General features: G+C 44.1%; 1 pseudogene across 1 annotated transcript in view; it reads right to left on the bottom strand.

Moving 5' to 3' along the window:
• LOC147446531 (glutamate receptor 3.3-like) overlaps window positions 1-9,336 on the bottom strand; it is a 67,602-nt pseudogene extending 58,266 nt beyond the window's left edge. The window contains exons 1-2 of the transcript XR_015189880.1: window positions 8,968-9,336; window positions 448-557 (exon numbers count right to left, since the gene is read on the bottom strand). The product of XR_015189880.1 is annotated as a glutamate receptor 3.3-like (transcript). The remainder of the gene's footprint in view (window positions 1-447; window positions 558-8,967) is intronic.
• Window positions 9,337-13,621: the final 4,285 nt, after the last annotated feature.

Raw genomic sequence — 13,621 nt, 5'->3', positions numbered from 1 at the left:
GGGGGGGGGGGGGGGGGGGGGGGGGGGGGGGACCATCTTGGTTAGGTCCACCAAATCTTGAGGATGCCAAGAAGGATTATACTCTCTTGGGTCCTCCCACTAGAAACTTGTTGAGAGTGGATACTTTTTGGGAAAATTTTAAGCACCTTTTGGCCACTAGGCATTCTTAGCTTTAACTAAAGGGGGTTTACAACATTGAGCATCAAACAACGCACTTTGTTGTCGTGGAAGTGAACATGGATGCCAAGTAAGAGCCCTCCATAGACTACACAAAAATAAGGCCACAATCCCCATTGGAGCTACTCAACTAAGTATACTCTCCTTTCTTATGCTGCAACTGATCTATATAAAAATACTCTTTAAGGACATGTTGAGAAGGGGGTTAGGATAACTAGAAGGAATTATGGTGGAGGTAGGATAACTAGGAGTAGTTAAAGTAAAACTTACTTAAAGGGAGTGATCACGACAAGTGAGGAGGCCAAGTACGGGATTGTGAATGCCACTCTCTCCGATCTCTCTGCCGTGATAGTAAGGTCTGCCACAACTACATCAACTTCCTGCACACAGTACACCATGAATCAGTGGTTGGAAAAAGGTTGTTTTCAACTTGCAACTACGTTGTTTCATAAAGCCAAAAATGTCCAATGTAAGCAAAGAGAAAAGGCAACTACTATGGGAAAATTTTTACAAAAGTTTGTGATAGATGTTTAAAAGATTCTCCTAAATAGGTCCTCCTAATCTTTTTTAGGTGCTTATAAAAGGGATTCTCATTGGATTCTCTTTTGGGTTAAAGAGAAAAAGGAAGAAAGGTGGCACGTGGAGATAGGAGACAATAAGTCTTAGTATGAAAACATGTAGAATCTTGTATGAAATTTTCTCTCACAACCAATGGCATTTTGTGAATTTTGTAAGATTTGAATGGCATTTTGGGAATTTATGACAAATATTGGGGGTCTGCAAGTCGAAGGGGAGAGAGAGAGAGAGAGAGAGAGAGAGAGAGAGAGAGAGATTTTGTGTGCTCTGGCTATGTGGTTGTGCGACAACATAGGGGAAAGAGCCCTAAACTCATTCAAGTGTTCAATTGACAATTGCAAGCTTTGGTGAAGATGACAATGAGCTGCAGGGGTGTAGTGATCAGCGCGGTAAGGCAGCCATGTGTGTCATGCATGCGCTAGGTCTCTGGCGGCCCTTCCGTTACACCTACCATGCTCCCGTCCCGTGCGGGAGCTATGAGGCGATAGTGGCTGCGAATGTGCTATGTGCTCATGTATCCCGATTTGTAGTGTAAACTTCTTTGTTGGCACTGCTTGCTTGCAGGAAGTGATACAGGCATGCTGCCTATGAAATTGGGTACACATTTTTTAGGCTTTTTGAGGCTATTTTCAGATTCCCCTTCCACCAGTGATAAAAATAGCGGTGGTTGTTAAAATTAGCGTTGGTTTGTGCGCTTGTTGAAGAAAACCTTTGCCATCGCGAGGTCGAGAGCAAGAGCAAGTAGCATAACGTTTATGCGCAAGATAGGAGGAGCACAAGGTATACGGACCAATAGTGTGTGTGTGTGTGTGTGTGTGTGTGTGTGTGTGTGTGTGTGTGTGTGTGTGTGTGAGAGAGAGAGAGAGAGAGAGAGAGAGAGAGAGAGAGAGAGAGAGAGAGAGAGAGAGAGAGAGAGAGAGAGAGAGGATTCAAATCTGGCTTCAAGCAAATAGCATGGCGATAGCTTCAACCTTACTCCATGACACAATGGTGGGCTCATTTTGTTTGTCCTCATTGAGGATGATTATGCTTCTGCTTGGGATGCTTAACGAGGGCAAGAAAGAGGTAAGTCCGAAATGTAACTTACCGCTCTTGATTTGAACTTAAATTGTTGTGTCTAAGGTAGTTTCCTTGGGCCTGAGCAACTCACTTTGGAAGCAGAAAACCCACGGCCAACCATCTGTGAGTTTTAGTTTAGCATGTCGTCTATTTAACTCCTGGGCTCTTTTTTTATGCAGGGAGAGTTAGCGTCACATTAAGATAGGATGGAGGCCTGCTAGGGGTCTTCAATGATGCTGGTTTGATATTTGAAACCACTAGCTGCAAGATGCAAATACAGGCCATTGCATACCATGCTCCCAAGCTGCCTAACAAAATTATCCTTATGCACAAAATGCTATTAATGCGTCGACCACTGGCCTAAAAAGTTTTAAGCATCTCAAGCTGCAAAACCCTTTTGTCAAATCTCTTATCCAATCCCCAAGACAAGAATTTATCTTGCAGGTTTTGTTTGTACAGGCTACCAAGGTAGCTCAGACTCCAAACTACATATCGCGTCAAAAAAAGGTTTTGAAGGCAAAGAGATTGACTAATTTATTCGTCCCTTTTGAGAAGTGATTGTTTGTTCTGTTCAATCGCCAGTTTTCTGGTTTCTTTCCATCTCCTGTGTCCCTGCATCTCTCTACACTCCAATGCAACAAATGAGACCATTTCCCTATGTTTCTGTGACTAAGTGTAACCAACCCCCCCCCCCCCCCCCCCCCCCCCCCCCCTCTCTCTCTACCTCAGGTAGTGCCGCCGTTGGTAAATTAGTGCCAGCCTTGTTACATCATACAAGGCTACTACCTGCACGGTAGAGAAAGAGAGAGAGAGAGAGAGAGAGAGAGGGATTTTATTGTATACCTTTAACGGAGAAACAGATCTCCTTTAGGGGGAGAAAATGAAGAGAGGGAACTAAAGCAGTGCAATCGATATATTAGTAGGTAGAATGTAGCAAATTGTTAAGCAATTGACACATTAGCTTGGTATAATGTAGCAATCTGTCACACAATCCGAGGTTACTTTGACATTCTTAAAGGAGTTTCCAACACAAGGGTGCTACCTGCACCATGCACACATAAACAACTCTACCACAAGCCTTCAACTCTACCGAAATTGCTAGAACTGAGGCTTTCTTCTCCACAAAATGACACCGCTTCTATTTTCCAACTTATAACAAATTTTTCAGCTACTATCTATTGAAATAGCTGACAAAACAATCCTCCTCGCCAACAATAGCGCACAAAACTCCTCTAAAAGAAAAAGGTGAAAAAAACCCCTTGAGGGGTAAGGCTCTTAAAACAAAGGATCCAATAGGTATTAGGTTGCACAAATTTTTTCGACCTGCTCTTAGTAGAGGGAATCTACGTAGATACTGCTATTGCTTCAATGAGGAAAAAGGGGTAGATGGCACGTGGAGGAAAGAGAGACGAAAAGAGAGAAAGGGAGAGAGAGGCATGCCAAGTGTGGGCAAAGGCGCGCACACACACACACACACACACACACATAGATAGATAGAGAGAGAGAGAGAGAGAGAGAGAGAGAGAGAGAGAGAGAGAGAGATTGATTTTGTTGTTGGGCTAGGTCATCTTGTAGGAGCAAGACAAGTACGCATGAAAATTGCCTTTGATATTGACTACCATCGTAGGTATGTGTTGTTAGAGGGATATCTATGTGTGTGCAAGTGTGTGTTTTACTCGCGACACACGCAAGACAACCATGAGGGTGGTGTAGAGGAGTGGGTTATGTGCATCCTTCTACAGAGCACGGGCAACGGACAAGGGTGCAAACCCAACAATGGCCAACAAGGCGGGCAAGGGGGGTGGGGGGGTTTCAGCAATGACGGCAACAGTGCCATGCTCTTTGCCCTCGAATTGTTAGATTCCTTAAGAATCTGAAAGGAAAATTAATTCACTTTTGGTGAAATCTACCCAATCTATCTATGTTGCCACAAATTTGGAAAATGTCGAAATAGCAAGAATCTTGTAGGATACTCACATTTTTTTGAAGAGAAAAGGTGAAAGGTGTGGAGCAGGTGGCGGCTGAGCCTATAGTGGAGGCAAGACGACGAGGAACATTCTCACCGATAGAAGGATAGCCGCATGAACCACCCATTGCGACCACCTAGTGTGCACCCAAGGATGAAGACCAGCAGGTAGGACAGGCGGCCGATCGTGCAGGAAAGGGTGGGGAAATATGATTTTTTTTAAATATTAAGAATGTCACCACATTTAGCAACATCGCAAGTGTGCTAGGTTGGCTAGCTAAATCGTCTCACTTGTGACGCGGCTGGTGGAGAGTTCAGATCCTCGTAGCAACATCATAATTTTCTTCATGTGGGGCGCTAGAGTGAGGAGGTAGAGGGAAAGACTCTACAAAGATTTCGACCAAGTAGATGCAAGAGTTGTCAATAATATACACAAGTAGGTGCCCAAAACGCTTTTTTTTGCAGTTTGTTAGGCAGTATCTTGTGAGATGCTCCCTCAGAAAAGATTAAGGAAAGGAAAAGAAGAGTGCTTCTCACACAGAGTAGGCTAGGTGTCGGCCAATTGAAAGGTAGGGGAAATTGACATGTGGAAGTGGCTTAAATGTTTGTTTTGGGTTAATTAACTTAGAGAGAATCAAAGTCCATGCGTTAGGACCTATGGGGTGCAGACGCAAAGATTTTTGCATCTTTTTTGGCAGCCATACAACAAGGCGAACATGCTCTCTCTCTCTCTCTCTGTCTCTCTCTCTTGCATCCCTCTCCAAGATGAAGAGACATAGGCTAGCCTTAGGCAGAGCAAGATGAGGTCTGAGTGTACAGTAGAGAAATGGTGGTAGAAGGAGTTGAGGTGTTTGGCCACTGAGCAAGGAGCAGAGCTGCATAGGGAGATGGAAGTGAAGATACAGAGGGGTCAACCTTTGCAGTAGACAAGCATGCAAGTGGCACTGTGGTTTGTAGATGGTGCTTTGGTGCCCTGCAAGAGCTGCAAGGCATGGGGATATCGTGTCGTGATGCAACTAAGAGGGGTGAAGGTGGGATGGTTGCAATGAGCAAAGGGCAGGGTGGGAATGTGCATGGGGGACTGCACCATAGAACAGGTAGGGAAGGCAGGAGTGAGGGCTACTTGCTTCTCTCTCTCCGCCACACAATGCTAAGTAGAGCATCGAAGATGTAAGGAAGGCAAGGGCAAAACCATGCTCTGCTCTCTCCCTGTCACAACCAGAGAAGGAGTTCTGCAGTGAAACGAGCCAGTGACAATGTGTTTTCCTTGCGATGGTGAAGGTGTTATGGATGCAGAGGAGGGCATTCTGTGCGTGTTGATGCAGACATGGCAATAATGGTAGCGGGGGGCGATGATGAAGACAGGAGGTTCTTTTCTCTATGAATTCCCAGATCTGAAAGGAGAACGGGGGATAAAGTAAAAGGTTTGGTTTTGGAAGCTAACTAAAAGGTATCTCGAGCACTAATTAATTAATTGGGAGCAAAGTAGAAGGGTGCCACCCATGATTTTGAAGCTATTTTTTAAGGGGAATCATGGGGAGATGCCGCTTGGTAAACTAAAGGAAAATGAAAGCGGAGGCAAAAGTGTTCTTTTGTGTGAGGTTTCAAGTGGTAAAGGGAAAGGAGAATAGTATTTTGTAGAATCTCAAAAGATGCCTTTTGGCAAAGCAAAGAAGAAGAAAACTCTCTCTCTCTCTCTCTCTCTCTCTCTCTCTCTCTCTCCTCTTGCCACGTGTGCATTGATGTACATATATTTCACTCTCTTTCTCTCTTATTGCACATCCACAGGCGGCATAGATTTCACTCCCCAATCAAGCTGGGCAGGGAGGTGGGAAGGTGGATGCCAGGAAGGAATGATCATACAAGACAACAGAGGGGATGATAGGAGCCAGTATAGCAAAAGTTGGGTTAAATTTGGGGGACAAGGAGCGTAGTGAGGAGGTGGATTCCAGGTAGGAATGATCGTAGAGGACAATGTTGAGGATGGCAAGGGGAGGCGCTAGAGCAAAAGTTGGGTTAAAATTTTGAAATCTTAAAAGATTTCAAATCTCTATCTCTATCTATATATCATACAATGGCAAAGCGAAGCCCTTTACATGTGTATGAATTTGTCAGCTTCACTTCAAAAACCATGGTTATGTGCATGCTTCGAAAAACCTCTGGTCTTCTCTCTCTCTCTCTCTCTCTCTCTCTCTCTCTCTTGATAAGCTGGGCAACACAACACGCCAAAAATAGAGGGACCCAACTCAACTGCTCTCTCTCTCTCTCTCTCTCTCTCTCTCTCTCTCTCTCTCTCTCTCTCTCTCTCTCTCTCTCAGTCTTGATAAGCTGGGCAACACAACACGCCAAAAATAGAGGGACCCAACTCAACTGCTCTCTCTCTCTCTCTCTCTCTCTCTCTCTCTCTCTCTCTCTCTCTCTCTCTCTCTCTCTCTCTCTCTCTCTCTCTGTCTTTGATAAGTTGGGCAACACAACACGCCAAAAATAGAAGGACCCAACTCAACTGCTCTCTCTCTCTCTATATATATATATATATATATATATATATATATATATATATATATATATATATATTCAAGTAACTCTGCCTTCTCCAATTTTCTCGCTGCCAAGTTCAAACATGGTATCCGATTGAGAAATGATGGTGCTATTGTCCCTCCTATTCATATCTGCGATATGGGGGGGGGGGGGGGGGGAAGAGTGAGAGAGGATTGTCGCTCATGTTTCCTTTCATGTCCATAGGCAAGGCAATTGTGGGATGGTGTACATAATGCAAGGCATATCCATGGTAGACTACAAGTTGCTACACACATTTAGCAGGTGACCTTCTTTCTTTCTCTTGGTGCTAAGATCTTGCCTATTTTGACTGCCAAGTATCTTGCCAGGGGACAATCAAGATGGGAAAGCTTGCATACAGTTGGACATTTTGTTAGGGTGAGGTGGATGGAGAAGCTATGAATAGTGAAAGATATAGGGAAGCTATGTGGTTTCCTTAGCAAAACGTAAGAGCTTTGCAATTTCCATACATTGTTAGTAGAACTAAATTCAAATTAAGAGCAACTACAGAGTTTGTAATTCTACTATAAATAGGTAGCACAATGGGAAGCGTATAGGTAACCATCCGCAATGAATTTTCATGTCATAGTTGTAAACTCCAATTCCTCCCTTTTGGGATGAGTGCATCAAGAGTGGCATCCATATGGATGTGCCTCTGACGTAAGATGTCTTGCTTGTCAATCCTTTGGTTAGCATGTTTGTCACATATTGTATGCGCAATGTCGGATGTCCATAGGTTGTGTGAAGGGGAGTACAAAACTTGGATCTATCTTCATTTGATGTGTGAGAAAGGCCCATGTCACTAGCCATGCTAAGCCATACTGTATTATGAAAGGCGTCCTTCAATAGGCGCAACAGGTTAGCAAAGGCACTTGCCTAATTGCTCAATAAAAACTTTTTTCCAAAAACTTGGCAAACCTACATATGAGAAATAGTAGAGGTAAGTTTTTACACTAAAATACACTAAATTTCTCTACATTTAATAGGTGTTCTCACCTTCAAATTTAAAATATAGGGGTAGATCTCAAAATTTGTTCGTGGGACTACACTAAACCTAGTTCATGAGCTGCCTACAGGAGGTCTTGCTCGCTCTTACCAATGATTTTGAATGGTAACGTTGTATAGTTTCTCAAGCTCACTCATGCTTACACTTAGAAACACTCGTTATCTCTAGATGTTGAGCGACACTCGTTCGAATGAGAGATCTTGAGAATTGTACAAGATTGCCATTCGAAATCGCTTGTAAGAGAGAGCGAGACTCGGGTTGTGTGAGCTAGTGATCGCGATACAAACGTTCACCATCCGGTTCTTTGATGTTAGGGACATGGCATGTCCAACTGATGTGGAAGCACTTTTTGACCGAGCGAAGCACTGAACGCATGCATGTGCGCACCACAAAGCGTTCCCCCCTCATCGGGACGTTTATCCATTGGGTGTTTGCACACATACGTGTTGCTGACGGGTGAACTGAGAGGGTATTGTCAGTTACGGCAGGTGGAAGAGAAGTAAGGCCCCTGTCACACTGGGATTGGCAAAAGCAGCCCAAGCTGAGTTGGCGTGCCGCTATTCGGTGGGGGAGAAAAGAAAAGTTGGCTGCGAGGTGTTGTCAAAGGGGCGGCCTTGCTTGCCCGGCCATCTTCTCAAATCGATAGCCAACTGAAAAAGTGAAGGCGGGAGTGCGCGCGATTGATCTTGAACACTGTCCGTTAGCTTGAAACGCGCACATGCTACCACTTGGCCAACACTTGTTGACTACATCAAATGTCCAACATTTTATGGTTCAGCCAATGTGACATAAAGAGGCTACCCGTCCCTGCAAAATCCCCATGGGCGCCCGTCTTAGTGTGACAGGGGCTGAGTGAGAGGGCATCATGTGTGCAATTGGAAGAGAAGTGAGAGGGTGGGCTCCATGAAAACTAAACTCGGGATCCCGAATTTAGTTTTTATGTCGAAATCTGTTGTTTTAAGTTTAAATTTATGAAAAAACACAACTATTTCAAGAAAGCGCACGCGGGCGTGATGGTTAAGGCCCCAGACTCTGAAGCTAGTGGTGAGGGTTCAAATCTCGGTTGGGGAGAGGGGGGCATCCTAAGATTAGGCCCCGCATGGTCGGTAAAACTTAAACTCGGGAACCCAAGTTTAGTTTGAAAAATCTAAATTCGAAATCTCGAGTTTAGTTTTAGCAGATCGATGGTCCAGATTAATCTTTCACTTGGGACCATTGATCCCATGGTTGAAGACCCGTGGCACTTAAAGGGGAGGGTGAATGTGTGCCTATAAGAGACACATTTGACCAAAAGGTTTGAGGGAAAATGAGCTTCCTTAGGCCCGGTTGCAGGCAGCATTTTTGCGCCCAAATGCCTCTTAGGTTTTGATCGAGAACGTCATGGTTGGAAACCCGTGCCAGAGCTCTGTCAATTCTCCTCATTACCCTGGCCAGTGTTGGCCACACACACACACACACACACACACACACACACACACACACACACACACACACACACAGAGAGAGAGAGAGAGAGAGAGAGAGAGAGAGAGAGAGAGAGAGAGAGAGAGAGAGAGAGAGGAGGATGTGTGTTTGTGTACAAGAGTCTCAATGTGTGTGCGCACGCGTGAGGTCATGAGCTGCTCACCTTATTGACAAGCATGTCGAGCATCCCATCGTACGAGGGGGTCTTATCGCCCAATCCATGGAGCACGAACTTGTAGTGAGGGGGTGGTTGCATGTGGCGCAGGGCTTGCAGGAAGACTTCGATGGAGAAGCCATCCGGCAAGCATGACTCAGGCCGAAATGTCACAAATTGCCCGAAAGAGAGCTTCCAGGGCACAAGCACCAGCAGAGTGCTGGAGTTGTCGCGAGCCTTGCCGTTCGTCAAGCTGGCTGAGGTGAGCAAGTTGGGGCATTTAGCAGAAACATCGAAGGCCTGGCTGCTTGCACAACTCAAAGAGCAGAATATGCAAAGAAGCAGAGAGAGTGATGAGCAGAAACTGTTAGCAGCCATTTGATGATGCAAAGTGTGACTCTTGCTCTTAAGGGCCCCTTGTAATATATATATGCACTATGCACATTTCATGAAATCTGAAGGTCAACCTCCATTGTGTGACCTCTGACTTGTTCATATTTATGTACTGTGCACACTTCGTGCAATTCCAAGGTCAACCTCCCTTGTGTGACTCTTGCTGCCTATGTACCATGCACTCATCGTGCAATTCAAAGGTCAATCTCCCCTTGTGTGTGTGGGTGTGTGTGTGTGTGTGTGTGTGTGTGTGTGTGTGTGAGAGAGAGAGAGAGAGAGAGAGAGAGAGAGAGAGAGAGAGAGAGAGAGAGCATCAATAGATTCTTCTTTAGGATCTATTCCCTACCCTAAGCTACTGGCTCGTCTCAAGTTTTATTACCCTGGAATCTCCAAGGATTCTTCCACATATTTGCCCTCTGTACAATGTGAGGTGTGTAAAACCACAGTGGAGAGGACGATTTGAACTCTGGCAGTTGCATACAAAACTTTAAGTTCCTACTCTAGCCAACTCACTTTGGCGAGTTACTAGTTGCCAGCTCCGTTGCTTGCTACCTTTTTCATTGCCCAATACCTTTCTTTCTCTACTCGTCGCGAGCTTCCTTGTTGGCTTTAATACTCCACGACATGTCACTTGATTCTTGGCTTTTTTTTAAAAAAAAATAAAAAAATTGTCCCAGTAGGTATTGGAATTTGGTACCCCCTACCTCAGGACAAAATAACACATAGCATTAAAGAGGGGGGGGGGGGGTAAGGGGATCGAGGACAGAGAAGTGCGCGCACAAAAATCGAGGAGATTGCAGCTGTAGATGGACACTTAAAAACTAAACCCGACCACAGACTAAACCCGGGCAACACCTATGTTTTAATAATAAAACCCAAAAAAGGGGCCATGGTAACAGCATGTGCGCGCGGGTGGGATGGTTATCCCATGCATCTCAATCTGGGCGACAAGGCCCTGGGTTCAAATCGAGTCGACGCACGTCCACATTTTCGTATTGACTTGTCGCACGTCCGGGTTTAATTTGCCTCGGGCTCCCCGCATTCACTTTCGGGCCGTCGATCCCATCACTCCCCTCTCTTTAATGTCATGTGTTACTCAATGTCGTGGCCCTAACTCCCAAGGAATGCTTATCACTAATTCTTCTTTAGGATCTATCATGAGGAATGCTTATTCAAACGGTTTAAAAAAAAGGGGGACTTCCCCCTTCAATTTATAACACCTCGATTTGCTTAACGCTTAATCTTATGAAACTTTTGAAGATAGATGGGACTACCTTTCAAGACTTTTTGTCACGGATCCCAAGCTCCTTCTCCTCCTAGCATGTCTCCTCCTAGCATGTCCTCAACACTAAAGGGCACGGATGGAAAGAGATGGGATTCGTGGTGGGGGCCCAAAGGGGGAATCTTGAGGCTAATGGATGGCGAAAAAAAATGGGCGTCGATCGTAGGCACATGAACTCGAACCCCTGCCGGCGTGAGAGCCCAATACACTAACCGCTACATCTGCGACGGCCACATTGACATGTGGGCAAACCATAAAAGATAAATAAATTTGGACAGGCTTCTCGCTTGCCCAAGTTTACTATATTTTGTCCTAGTTTACCCCCGAAATCAAAGGCTGCACGCGCCTTGATCCTCGTGTCCTAGTTTCGTTGCCGTAGATCCCAACATTGGAGCCTCATTAAAGTGCCCGTGCCCTTTAATGCTGAGGCTAGCATGTGGCCCAAGAACAATACTTTATATATCATCAGACAATACCTAACTTGGTAATAGTTTCCGCAAGGTTGAGGGTTCAAGCATCTATTCATGGCTATTCAAACCGATGCCAAACTGGTAAGAGTTGTGGTATTCATCAGGGCATGTGTGTCTCCACCATAGTTATACAAGAAAACACAATGCATCAAATAAACCATATATGCGCTAACAATGCTACTTACAATTTGCCCTTCCTCTATGGTAACTGCTTTTTAGGGTTTTGTTCATGTTTCTCAATTTCTCCAAGCTTGCAACTTATATGATTGTGTATGTTGGGATGTTTATGTGTGGCAAATTACATGGCCTTTGCACACAATGTTTCATAGCAAAGGAGGCACATGATGTCAAGGTGCTCATGTGTGAGTGATTCCAAAAAATAAATAGGGTTGGGTTTTCAAGCCTTCTCCATTGTAGGGTTAGATGTATTTCAACCTGGCTTCAACTCAATGTTAGGGTAATGGCCAAGTCTCGGCCAAGTGACAACCCACTTACCCATCCACTAAGCCTTATTCATTTATCATAATAGAATAAAGGTGTCTAGCATATTGCAAGGGACTCCACCCACTCTATGTCTCCTCCTTCTCCATAGCACGCGTTATGTGCACATTCCTCGCTCCTATACTTTCACAAGTATCAAAGTTAGGGGAGCAATGGCTTCATCCACTTCACGTGCCCAACGGGAAGGGCCGTTGGAGTCCATGAGTAAAGCTCTCCGCAACCCATAAAGCTCGCAGAACTACAAGACGAGCCAATGGATTATTCACAACGGTCGACGTGAGGGAAATTCTGCCTAGCTAAACTCGGCATTGCACATATGAGCGCGTTTTTCTATGATCATATGGTTGTGAAACTCTCCAATCATCAGAGAGTTTCACAGCCATATCGATTTTGGCTTCATGTATGCTTATGTGGATTGAGAGACTGAGTCTCTTGTGATTGCGTTTAGCCATAGATAGTCATGCGGCTTGCTTCTATAGGTTTACAGGTGCTATTAGATATAGGTTTATAGGAATAGGTTATAGGTACTTTTGCAGTTTCTAGAGTTTGTAGCAGGTGTCACATCATTTGTGGGACATTCATATGTATGTTTATGCATTTGCAGTCTTGACTACTACAATTTGGCTCTTTTGAGAGCAATTTATCCCCGCAAGGCTTTGTTCGTGCTTGCATCTTTATTGGCGCTTGTTTATGCATAGATCTTGCTTTTTCACAAATAGTGATTACTCTGTTACATGTACGTTGAGTTGCAGATACTACCACTGTATGCCAATTGTGGAGCCATATTGGCATTCATGGAAGTCCTGATTATTTGTGAGACTTGATTAGTAGATGGTGATTCCTGAGCTTCACCATAGTTTTGAGTCTTTACAGAGCCTATGGAGGGTTGTGGTGAGGTCTTATGTGAGTTGGGGGATTCTTGAATGTTGAGATCCTTTGGTTGATGAAGGTTCGATGAAGGTTGGTTGAGTACCCCTTATACACGGCCTCCACATAGGACATATATAGAGAGGACCAAGTGCTACTGACACCGTGTTGGCATCCGGTTATGGTAAGATATTGATCAGTTATATAAACTTCTAATCAAAGATTATCCTTTACAAATTTGGAGCGCACGATTCTCTAGGGTTGATTGGGAAAGCATCCGGCCTCTAGCTATGGGAGAGAATAGAGAGAGAAGAGCAGCAAAAACAAAGAGAACACTACAATAGTGACCCAATCCAACACTGAATTTATTGAATATCATAAGACTAGAACAACCTGCGATCAAATCGACCCTAGATAATCATCAAAAACTAAAAGAAACCCTTGGTAAAGATAGCGATGAATAGCTGCTACCTAGTGTTAGCACTAAGCTAACAAAGCTGTTCTATTTTGAGCTCACAAATTGTAACTTTATCTCATTTTTGAATGTAAACACATCATGTCCAAATTTTGTACTTTTAATCCTTTTTATGAGATTGTAAAGTCGGTAGTCGGGGCTATGAGATCATTACCCATATGTGATCTGAAGTCCCTTTCTAGCCTAGATTTGAGCGAGTTTGACATTTTAAGCTAAGGTATAAAAGCCAACTTTTGTAAAAAAAACTCACTAGTTTTGGATAATAAATCGTACGTTCTGTCTTTGAGAGCTATGTATTCTCCCTCTTTCTTCCAATGCTCATATCTCCCTCATGGATTGTCCATTTGAAGTGTTGTATGCTTCTACATGTTCATAGGTAAAAGCTCTACGTAATGACATAATTCTTTTACGATGGTTCTTTGAAATTGATGTTGATAATCCTCTTGCTAATTAACTCATAACTCACAAAATAAGCATAGAAATTGTGTTTTAGCTATCGGAGGGGTATTGGGACATCAATGCTAAGCTATTGAGTGCATTTTGAGCAGAAATGGGCTAGGTCAAATCAACCCTAAAGATAATAAGTGTGTTTTTGGCAAGTGGCTGAAATCTGGATTTGAGACCCTAGGCACTTGCGTTTAGAAATTTTATACCCGATCTATGAGTTTGTTGATG

Source organism: Adiantum capillus-veneris, chromosome 12 (genome assembly GCF_014529385.1).
Source record: "Adiantum capillus-veneris isolate H3 chromosome 12, ASM1452938v2, whole genome shotgun sequence".
Taxonomy (NCBI): domain Eukaryota; kingdom Viridiplantae; phylum Streptophyta; class Polypodiopsida; order Polypodiales; family Pteridaceae; genus Adiantum; species Adiantum capillus-veneris.
The sequence above is the reverse complement of the archived record's forward strand: the minus strand, read 5'-3'. Positions and strand labels throughout refer to the sequence as shown.